The sequence below is a fragment of the Eurosta solidaginis genome, chromosome X (genome assembly GCF_040869045.1).
Source record: "Eurosta solidaginis isolate ZX-2024a chromosome X, ASM4086904v1, whole genome shotgun sequence".
NCBI lineage: Eukaryota > Metazoa > Arthropoda > Insecta > Diptera > Tephritidae > Eurosta > Eurosta solidaginis.
This window is the reverse complement of record NC_090324.1, coordinates 17,377,005-17,386,091: the sequence shown is the minus strand read 5'-3', so window position 1 is coordinate 17,386,091 and position 9,087 is coordinate 17,377,005. Positions and strand designations below refer to the sequence as shown.

Below are 9,087 nucleotides of genomic sequence, written 5' to 3'. Positions count from 1 at the left end.
ATGAGTTGCAAAATAGTAAAGAGGGATGTGGTGGCGTCAAAACTTTACTACTTATAGGCCCCCGGCGATTTACAACGAGTCCGTTTCCGTAGGTGATTTGTGATGTAAATGGTTGAAACACAAAAGTAATTGTTTTATAAACGTTTATCCGGAAATATCTTGGGTTCCAATGCAAAAGGTAGCTGGACTTAATATGCCCGTCAGTTCAGCTATATGCTCTGATCCAATTTTGTGTGGCAAGTGGATAATTTGCAAATGTGGTGCCGTCTCTGTGCAAAGCTGATGCTCGGTACATCAATGTTATTACAAGGCAAAGCCTAGAGGACTTTAAACGTCGCAGCAACTACTCGATACATGAAAAAGAGCATAGAGTTTTTAATTGTTCAAATTGTGTATGCGCATGTAAATCCGAATCAGAGTTGAAGCAGCATAGGGAGGAGCAACATTGCAACTCCGGCCGGAAACACCACACTGTGAACGAGCTTTTGAAAACGAGCTGAACGCTCTAAACATATACTATTGGAACAGAAATCAAGGATAAAGCTAACCAGCAAACAATTAGTCAACTGGTATGTGAGTATGTTGAATATTTGGAATATTGAGGAAAAGCGTTTGGTACCGGAATTGAATGATACTTCCTCTAGTCCAGATACTCGTTGGCTTATTATGGCAAGCATGGACTCTACCATCAAGGTGTGGACCTACCATCATCATATACGATTGATCACTTCACAGTTGGCCTGACATGGATTTCGTCGGCGTGAAATCGAAGTATCCGAACAAGAAATGCCGGATAATAATGGCACTAAGAAAGCGAGCTGCCGCGAAGGGATAATAAAATTGGTGCTTGAAAGCATTTGGATTTTCATTAAGAAAAAGACGCCGTAGGTGAATTCTCCTCGAAATTTTTTTTTTTTTTTTACTTTTCTTCTCAGTACTTTTTTTTTTTTCGTTTCAGGTGACATGAATCAAATTCTCTCTGCGGCTTCGCTTTACCGAAAGGAACTGGATGGTTTGGTATACTGCTATGGACCTTTGGTAGGCAATACAAGCCACGAGAGCACGATGCTACATATGCACAATCTATAGCCGGCATTATAGTTAACCCGGCCCACCTATGTAGACTATGATGCTGACGCAGATTTAATACGTTTGCGTAATATACTACGAGTTTTGCCAGTTGTGCTTAATTCTATAATGGCGCTGTGCGCTTCCCTTGTCGATATGCATATGCAGAACGATTCTCCAAGGTGCGCACTCTTGCACAGCAGGGCCTAATCATTGTAACTCACTACTGCACGACAACATCACCAATTTGGAGGCTATAAATAATTTCCTGGGTTCGATCTTGTCAGCTCCAGTTTCAAGCGTAAGCGAGTAACTGTCTAAGGAACATTCAGCTAAATAATCCTTGGCCACTTTTCCAGATCGCTTATTGATATTTGTGCGCAATAATTTCGTGTCCGACAATGCTGCGGAAGAAACATCTCATCGGTTAAAACTATGATCATGTATAAAGCGAATTTGTGACGACGGAACAACGTGCTTCGCTGCACCTTATCATGCTTTAAGAACTCCTCTACGTCCGCGAGAGGAAAAGAGAAGGAATCAAGTGGATTGTGGGGTAAGAAAACACATATTCTGTAAGTAGTTTGTAATTTGGTAGTACATCACAGTTAATAAACAGCTGGGAATATAGTCCCACTCAGATAAGAGATTCTTAGGTCTACAGTGTGCGAATTGTAATTGCTCTGACCCACCATGACCTTTTTTTTGTGTTTTTTTTTTTTTAACAATGGAATACTAAACTGTTTAATTTTTGATGTTATTTGTTGCGGTTTGTTGTAACATCGCGACGAAAGCGCTAATCTGGCCACTATTTAACAGGCAGAGGCTCTTAAGGAAGAAGTTTCCGTGCGTCCCTGCGGCCATACTTGTTAAGAATTGCAGTACGGTTTACTATTACTCAGGTACTGACAATTCGTGTTTACGTTTATGTGGTGTGTACAATTCGTTTTCTTTGGTGTTTGCCCCTTCAAGTGGGCAGCGTACATATGTATGTATGGATTGACTGCACATTATTTGTTTGCTAGCGTGTTTTCGTGAAGTTAACACCGGGGCAAATGTCATCCAGTATTGACTAACCGACGGGTTTGCGTACATATTGGATAAGTTTGCGGACTTTTTCTACATTATTCAAACTTATGTCGGAATTGCCAATTCTGTTAAACAGGTGTGTAAGATCAAGCCCGCTGGTAGTGCAATCACTACCGAGTTTGATACTTGTTTAGGTTGGTTTTAATTAAATTATTGTTAATACACTAAAATTTTGTGGAAGGCAAATATGAGTAGTACATGCAATATTGAGAAAGAATGCGTGAACAAAGCTTGGTTGATCGTATAAACATGCACAATCATTTACTTTGGTATATGATGCAGTTCCCCTATTTAGGCACCATTGAAAACTTTGGTACCTTCCTGGCCACCTAAACAAAGCACAAGAGTTTAATTCAATTTAATATTTTCAATAATTTTTCCCAAATAAAAACTAGGAAATTTTTATTTTTTGCATTGTTACGTATCTCTACCGTATTCACAAATGCACTAATCAACACATTTTCGAAGCCGCATCTTCCCCAGATGCCGGTATAGCATAGAAAAATACACCTTCACTAAACATGTGATCAAAGAGTTAGTGCAAAAAATGAGATGGTTTTTTTTTTCGTGAATTAATTTGCGGGCGTGGGTGGATTCTGGGTTTGAATTGTTCAAGAATTTCCAATTTCAGGATTTGTCACAAAAAACGCCGCATCTCAGAATCACTCAAAACCGTAGTATCTCAGAATGCTTCTCATTAATTCCCTCCTTTGTCAAAATGCTCTGAACTTATGCTCCGATAGGAAGTATTTTAGGCAAATTTTGAAACAGTGTATTTGCGAATAACTCCAACGTACGGCATTCTTCAAAAAACTTCGGAAAGAATGTGCAAACCCACATGACACTTTATCGATTCATGAAATATTGACCAGAAAATGAAGACTTTCTTCCAAAACCTGTTTGCATTTACAAGTTTATTATTATTATCAGATTTTGTAAAAGGATATGAATACATATTTAAATTAGTTCTGTCCCTATTCCTTGAACAAAACTTCTGTTGGCCTCATGCCTTTGGCTTAGTGCATCTGCTTTCTGTGGCAGCCTGTGAGTCTGCGTTAGGGTTCTAGTGTCCTCGCTCGGGGTGAGCGTGGGAATTGTTGGATGAGAATCAAGAAAGATAATGGGCTGAAAGCCTTTAGGTTCTGTGGCAGATCGGTTCGCCCTTCTGCGGTAGGCTTTTATGATGTCCTCGTTATGGGATAACGAGTGAATTTTGGTTTTGATTTTGTAAAACTTAAAATAAGTGTTTGGTGGCAGATGGAGGATATGCGTTAAGTTATTGGTTGGCCTCGTTTCGGGTGAACGAGAGCTGGGGTTGATTTTTTTTTTTTTTGTTGAAAAGAGGGATGGGGAGGTAGAGGAGGAGTAACGGAGGGATTGTTAAGAGGAGCCCGTGGTCCTCTCACAATCGATCTCCGTAGGAAGAAGGATCAGTTTGACCAAAGGTCGTCTGACTTGACCCTTCTCGGTTATGAGGTCGACTACACGTACTCGGTTATCTTCGCCGGGGTGTACGTTGACGACTCTACCTAACCTCCATTCGCTGGGAGATAAGTTGTCCTCTTTGAGGACGGCGAGATCTCCCACTTGTATGTTTTCTTTCGGATGCTTCCACTTCACTCGTTTTTGAAGTTCGGATAGATATTCCACCTTCCATCGCTTGCAGAAAGTATGATGGAGGGCTTTGAGTTTCTGCCACCGATTTATCATCGAGGCAGAGCTTTCACTAGCATCTGGTTCTGGCGGAGCCAGTGGGTGGCTGCCCGTTAGGAAATGTCCTGGGGTTAGTGGTTCCAGATCCGTTGGGTCATTCGACCCTGGACTGAGTGGGCGCGAGTTGAGGCACGCCTCAATCCTGCACAAAAGGGTTTGGAACTCCTCCATGGTGTACTTATGGGGAGACGCGATCTTTTTGAAGTGGCTTTTGAAGCTCTTCACTCCCGCCTCCCACAAGCCGCCCATATGCGGAGCAGCGGCGGGAATAAAATGCCAGCTTAATGCTTGATGATTGTACTTTGAGACTGTTTTGTCTCGGCTTTCTGCCAGGAAGGCTTTAAATTCCGATCGTAGAGATCTGGAAGCTCCGACAAAGTTCGTACCATTGTCGGAGTAGATGTTTTTTGGACATCCTCTTCTCGCGATAAAACGCGAAAAGGCTGCGAGGAAGCATGGGGTGGTTAGGTCACTAGCGGCTTCTAGGTGGATGGCCTTAGTGGAGAAGCAGACAAATAAGCATACGTAGCCTTTGGACAGTCGACATCCCCTACCGCGGTAGCTTTTGATGTCGAAAGGCCCCGCGAAGTCTACCCCGGTATTGGTGAACGCGCGGGTAAAAGTAGTCCGTTCGCAGGGAAGGATACCCATAAGTTGGGACTGTGCCTGCTTTCGATGAATAATGCAGGTTTTGCAATTGTGTATGATGGCTCTGATCATGGTCTTGACGTTCGGTATCCAGTATTGGGTTCGGATAAGACGGAGCATGAGCTGGTTCTCGCCATGAAGGGAGTCATGATGAGCCATCATAACTGTAAGGCGAGACAGCTTACACTTGTAAGGCAATATGATCGGGTGCCGCTCGTTGTATGACATGTCCTTTGAAGCCCCTAGACGCCCTCCTGTTCTGATAATGTCATCTTTGTCGATGTATGGGTTGAGTGATAGGATTTCACTCTTCCGATCAATAGGTTCCCTATTCTTTAATTTTAAATATTCGGTACCGTAAAATTGTTTCTGGCAGACTCGTATTAATGCTTGAGTCGTTGCCTTAATCTCATCGGCTGAGATTATGCACGACTTTTCTTGGAACACTGCTTTGGTTTTAGGATGCGTTCTTTTATAGAATCTCCTAACATAAGATAAGACTTTCAAAGCTCGTGGCAAATCGGAAAATCTTTCAAGAATATCTGTATGATCTGCCCTTGTCGTGGCATACGATTGTGCCCTCTTTTCCTCAACGGACGTGTTGTAATCGGCGTCTTGTGCTGGCCAGTGAGAATTGTCTTCTTGTAGCCAAGAAGGCCCCTGCCACCACAACGAATAGTTAACCAAATCTGACGCTAGTAGTCCTCTGCTTCCTAAATCCGCTGGGTTAGATTCCGAGTCCACGTGAAGCCAGTCCTTGTTACCGACCATGTCGAGGATTTTGGTGATTCGATGTGCGACGAAGGTTGACCAAGTACAGGGCGGCTTGCGTATCCATGCGAGTACGATGGTTGAATCCGTCCAGAGGTGAACTTTTGCTGGTCCCAAATGAATGTTTCGGAATATTGATTCCATCATTTCTGCGAGCAGCACGGCGCCGCAGAGTTCTAACGGTGGTAGCGAGATGGTCTTCACTGGAGCTACTCGGGTTTTGGCTAGCAAGAGATTTGTGAAAATTTTATCGTCCCCTTTTACGCGCATGTAGATTGCTGCTGCATATGCCTTTTCCGATGCATCGCAAAAACCATGAATTTCGATGTCGTCCTCGGGCGTAAAATTTACCCATCGCGGTATCCTAATGTTATCTATTTCGTTATAGTGTTGGGTGAAATTTTCCCACCGTTCTAAGGTAGTTGGGGAGACAGGTTCGTCCCACCCGGTGCCCTCTAACCAGATATGCTGCATTAGGATTTTTGCCACTATGACCATTGGTGCAAGCCAGCCTAAAGGGTCGAAAAGTTTGGCTATAGCGGAGAGGTTTGCGCGTTTGGTGGTGTTCTCGCCAGTTCCTAAAATTCCTGCTGTAAAGTAAAACATGTCTGAGTGCGCGTTCCATCGTATTCCGAGTGCCTTCACGGAGCTAGCCTCTTCAAACGCTAGAAAGTCCTTGCTGAGCAAATCCGTTTTGGGGATGTCCTTTAGAATTTCCTTACAGTTTGATGTCCACTTGCGTAATGGAAAGCCAGCTGAGTGTAAGGCTTCGTGAATCTCGTTTCTTGCTTTGATGGTTGACGCTATTGTGTGTCCTCCAGATAAAACATCATCTACGTACATACTCTCTCTTAGTATGCTAGCCGCTGTAGGGTGTGAATTTGCGACGTCGTCAGCCAGTTGTAGGAGCGTTCTTATCGCGAGATATGGAGCGCAATTCACTCCGAAGGTAACCGTCTTTAATTCGTAAAGACTAATAGGGTCATTCGGGGAAGTGCGATGCACAATACGTTGAAATTTGGTGTGATTTTCGTTCACCCAAATTTGTCGATACATCTTTTCGATGTCGCTATTGAAGACGAAACGGTATAGCCTCCACCGTAATATGAGGATGGGTAGATCGGCTTGTAGAACTGGGCCTGGGAGTAGAATATCATTTAGGCTCTTCCCGTTGGCCGTAGGGCTCGAGGCATTGAATACTACGCGTACCTTTGTAGTTGTACTTTCTGCTTTTACAACGGCGTGGTGGGGCAGGAAATAATTATCCGAATCGTCGGATGGAATATTCTTTTCAATTTTTCTCATATGTCCGAGCGTTTCATATTCTGACAACACTCGAACATATTCTTTTCCTAAATCTGGGTTTTTTATTAGCCGCCCCTCATTCCGGAAGAATTGAGAGCATGCACGCTTCAGGGATGGTCCTAAGTTAATATTGTTAGGGTAATCCTGCCGGAATGGTAGTGACACGGTGTACCTTCCATTCTCACTTCGCTGCGTTGTTTCTTTAAATAGTTGTTCGCAGTACCTTTCATCCTCATTTAATATTTTATTTTTGGGTACATTTTCTACCTCCCAGAAAGCTTTGAGTTGGTTGTCTAACGCAACCTCGTTGTAGAAAGACATAATGCTCTTCGTTGGATTTGGTGATTCGATACGACCGGTCAGTATCCAACCGAACACTGTCTCTTGGGCTAAGAGTGTGTTTAGCACATTCTTTTTTATACCGTTCATTATAATTTGGGGATATATGTCTCCGCCAAGTATGAGGTCTACGTCTTCGTTGACGTAGAACCTCTTGTCTGCCAAAACCAAGTCTGGGAATGCCTGCATAGTCATTGCGTTGATATGGCAGGATGGAAGATTCCCAGTGAGTTTCGCTAGAACTAGTACGGGTGTAGTCAGGCTGAAGCAGGGATCCACTGGTGAACGTAATTCGATGTTGGCTGCTTCTTTCACCTGAGCTGACACCGCATTTGTGATGCCTGAAACATGGGCATGCATTTTCCTCGCTGGCCAATTGATTCTGCGTTTCAGTCTTTCAGTTATAAAGGAACATTCAGACCCAGAATCAATTAATGCCCGCGCGGAGAAGTCGGTACCATTATGGTGAATGTGTACGCGAGCAGTTCCTAATAGCACGCCTGTGCTGGAATTGGCATGGCAGGATTTGACATTCTGATTCGCAGAGGAAGGTGGTTGTCCCGATTCCTGTCTTTTCCTTGCCTGTGCCGAAGTTGATGGGGCATTATCCGCATCTTTGAAGGGATTTCGTACCGCCGGTTGCTGAAGTGTGTCCGCATGCAGGAGCGTGTGGTGACGAGAGTGGCATTTGGAACAGTTGTATGAACTGGTGCACCTCGTCACTGTGTGTCCTGGGGATAAACAATTCAGGCAGCCATTTGTGGATTTGACGAATTTAATCCTTTCTACTGGGTTTAAATCGCAAAAACGTGAGCAGTTGCGTAATCTGTGCCCCGTAGATTTGCACATTTTACACATTGATTTTGTTGTTTGCTTGGTTACTTTGGTTTGAAAAGCACCAAGTCTTTTTGTAGGGTTGTCCGTCGACTGGCGCGACGTGTTTGATTTTTGCACTTTAGAAGTGGCATTCCCTGTAAAACCAGACACGGTTTCAAGTGTCTGGAAACGATTTGACAAGAATTTGTCCATATCCTCCCACTTGGATATGTCCGTCTTGTGGTCAATGCTCTGCTCCCATAGAGCCAGCGTATTCTCAGGTAATTTTGTCGAACATAAATAAGTAATAATCGCATCCCAATTTGAAACATCGATCTGATGTATTTTTAGAGATGCCAAGCAATTATTTATGTCGCGCTGTAAGGTTTTGATAGAGCTGCCGCACTCGCTATCTATCTTTTTTAAATTAAACAAAATTTGTAGTTGTGAGTTCACGAGAATCCGTTTATTCTCGTATCTCTCACATAGGTTTTTCCAGGCTGTTTCGAAGCCTTCATTTGTCAAAGGACATTTCTTGACAATGTCCTTTACCTCACCTTGGGTTTTTTGGTTAAGGTGGAATAACTTTTCTACCGGGCTTAAGCGACTGTTATTTTTATAGATGGCCGTGAACAGGTCACGAAACGTTGGCCAAGATAGGTAGTCGCCCTTGAATACCTCAGTATCGCAAGCTGGCAGGCGGATACTGTGTTCGCGCCCGCGTTCTCCCTCAGGTTTGACTGTCCTATCTTTTTCCTCCTTCAATTTGGCTTGAAGTTCAGCCATGTTTGACATGCATCTCAGGAATACGGCATATGCCGCTTTATGCTTGATCTTGACCGCTGCAATTTTCTTTGCGTCGAGCGTGTCAGAGCCAAGCAACTCCTCTAGGGCGTTCTCTGCTTTTTCCCACTTAGCTTGCAACTCTTTTTGCTGTATTGCAAGAGTGTGTACAGTGTGCAGAGCCGCATTGATGTCACTAAAATCGGCCTCGAATTCGATTATTCGATCGGCCAATCTAATATATGATTCCATGTTCATGGATTAAAATTTGTGATCAAATTAAAAAAGGGGTTGTAAAACTGAAAAAACCTGTGCGAATCACCCAACCAACAATGATTAAAATATAGAAAAAACTCTTTATTTAACGCTTTCAATTTGTTTATTTTTTCACTGACTTTGCAGCTTATTTGTGCCGAAAACCAGGGAGAAGGGGAGAGCAACAACAACGTCTTTTGTGGGTTAAAGGGGGCCACTCGCCACTTCAACGCTCAAATTTGTTATAAATAAGTGCGCGCGCTGATATAACAACTCGACGAAAAGTGTAAAAACTCAGTG

At 43.4% G+C, this 9,087-nt stretch overlaps 1 long non-coding RNA gene across 3 annotated transcripts; it reads left to right on the top strand.

Moving 5' to 3' along the window:
- Positions 1-525: 525 nt before the first annotated feature.
- Positions 526-1,088, top strand: LOC137235466 (uncharacterized). 3 transcript variants are annotated; one of them, XR_010947906.1, is made up of 3 exons: positions 526-569; positions 645-888; positions 959-1,088. It is a non-coding gene; the product is annotated as an uncharacterized lncRNA (long non-coding RNA). The 3 variants fall into 3 exon arrangements; XR_010947904.1 differs by having other exon boundaries at positions 645-884; positions 959-1,087; XR_010947905.1 differs by having other exon boundaries at positions 526-573; positions 645-884; positions 959-1,087.
- The last annotated feature ends 7,999 nt before the right edge of the window (positions 1,089-9,087 follow it).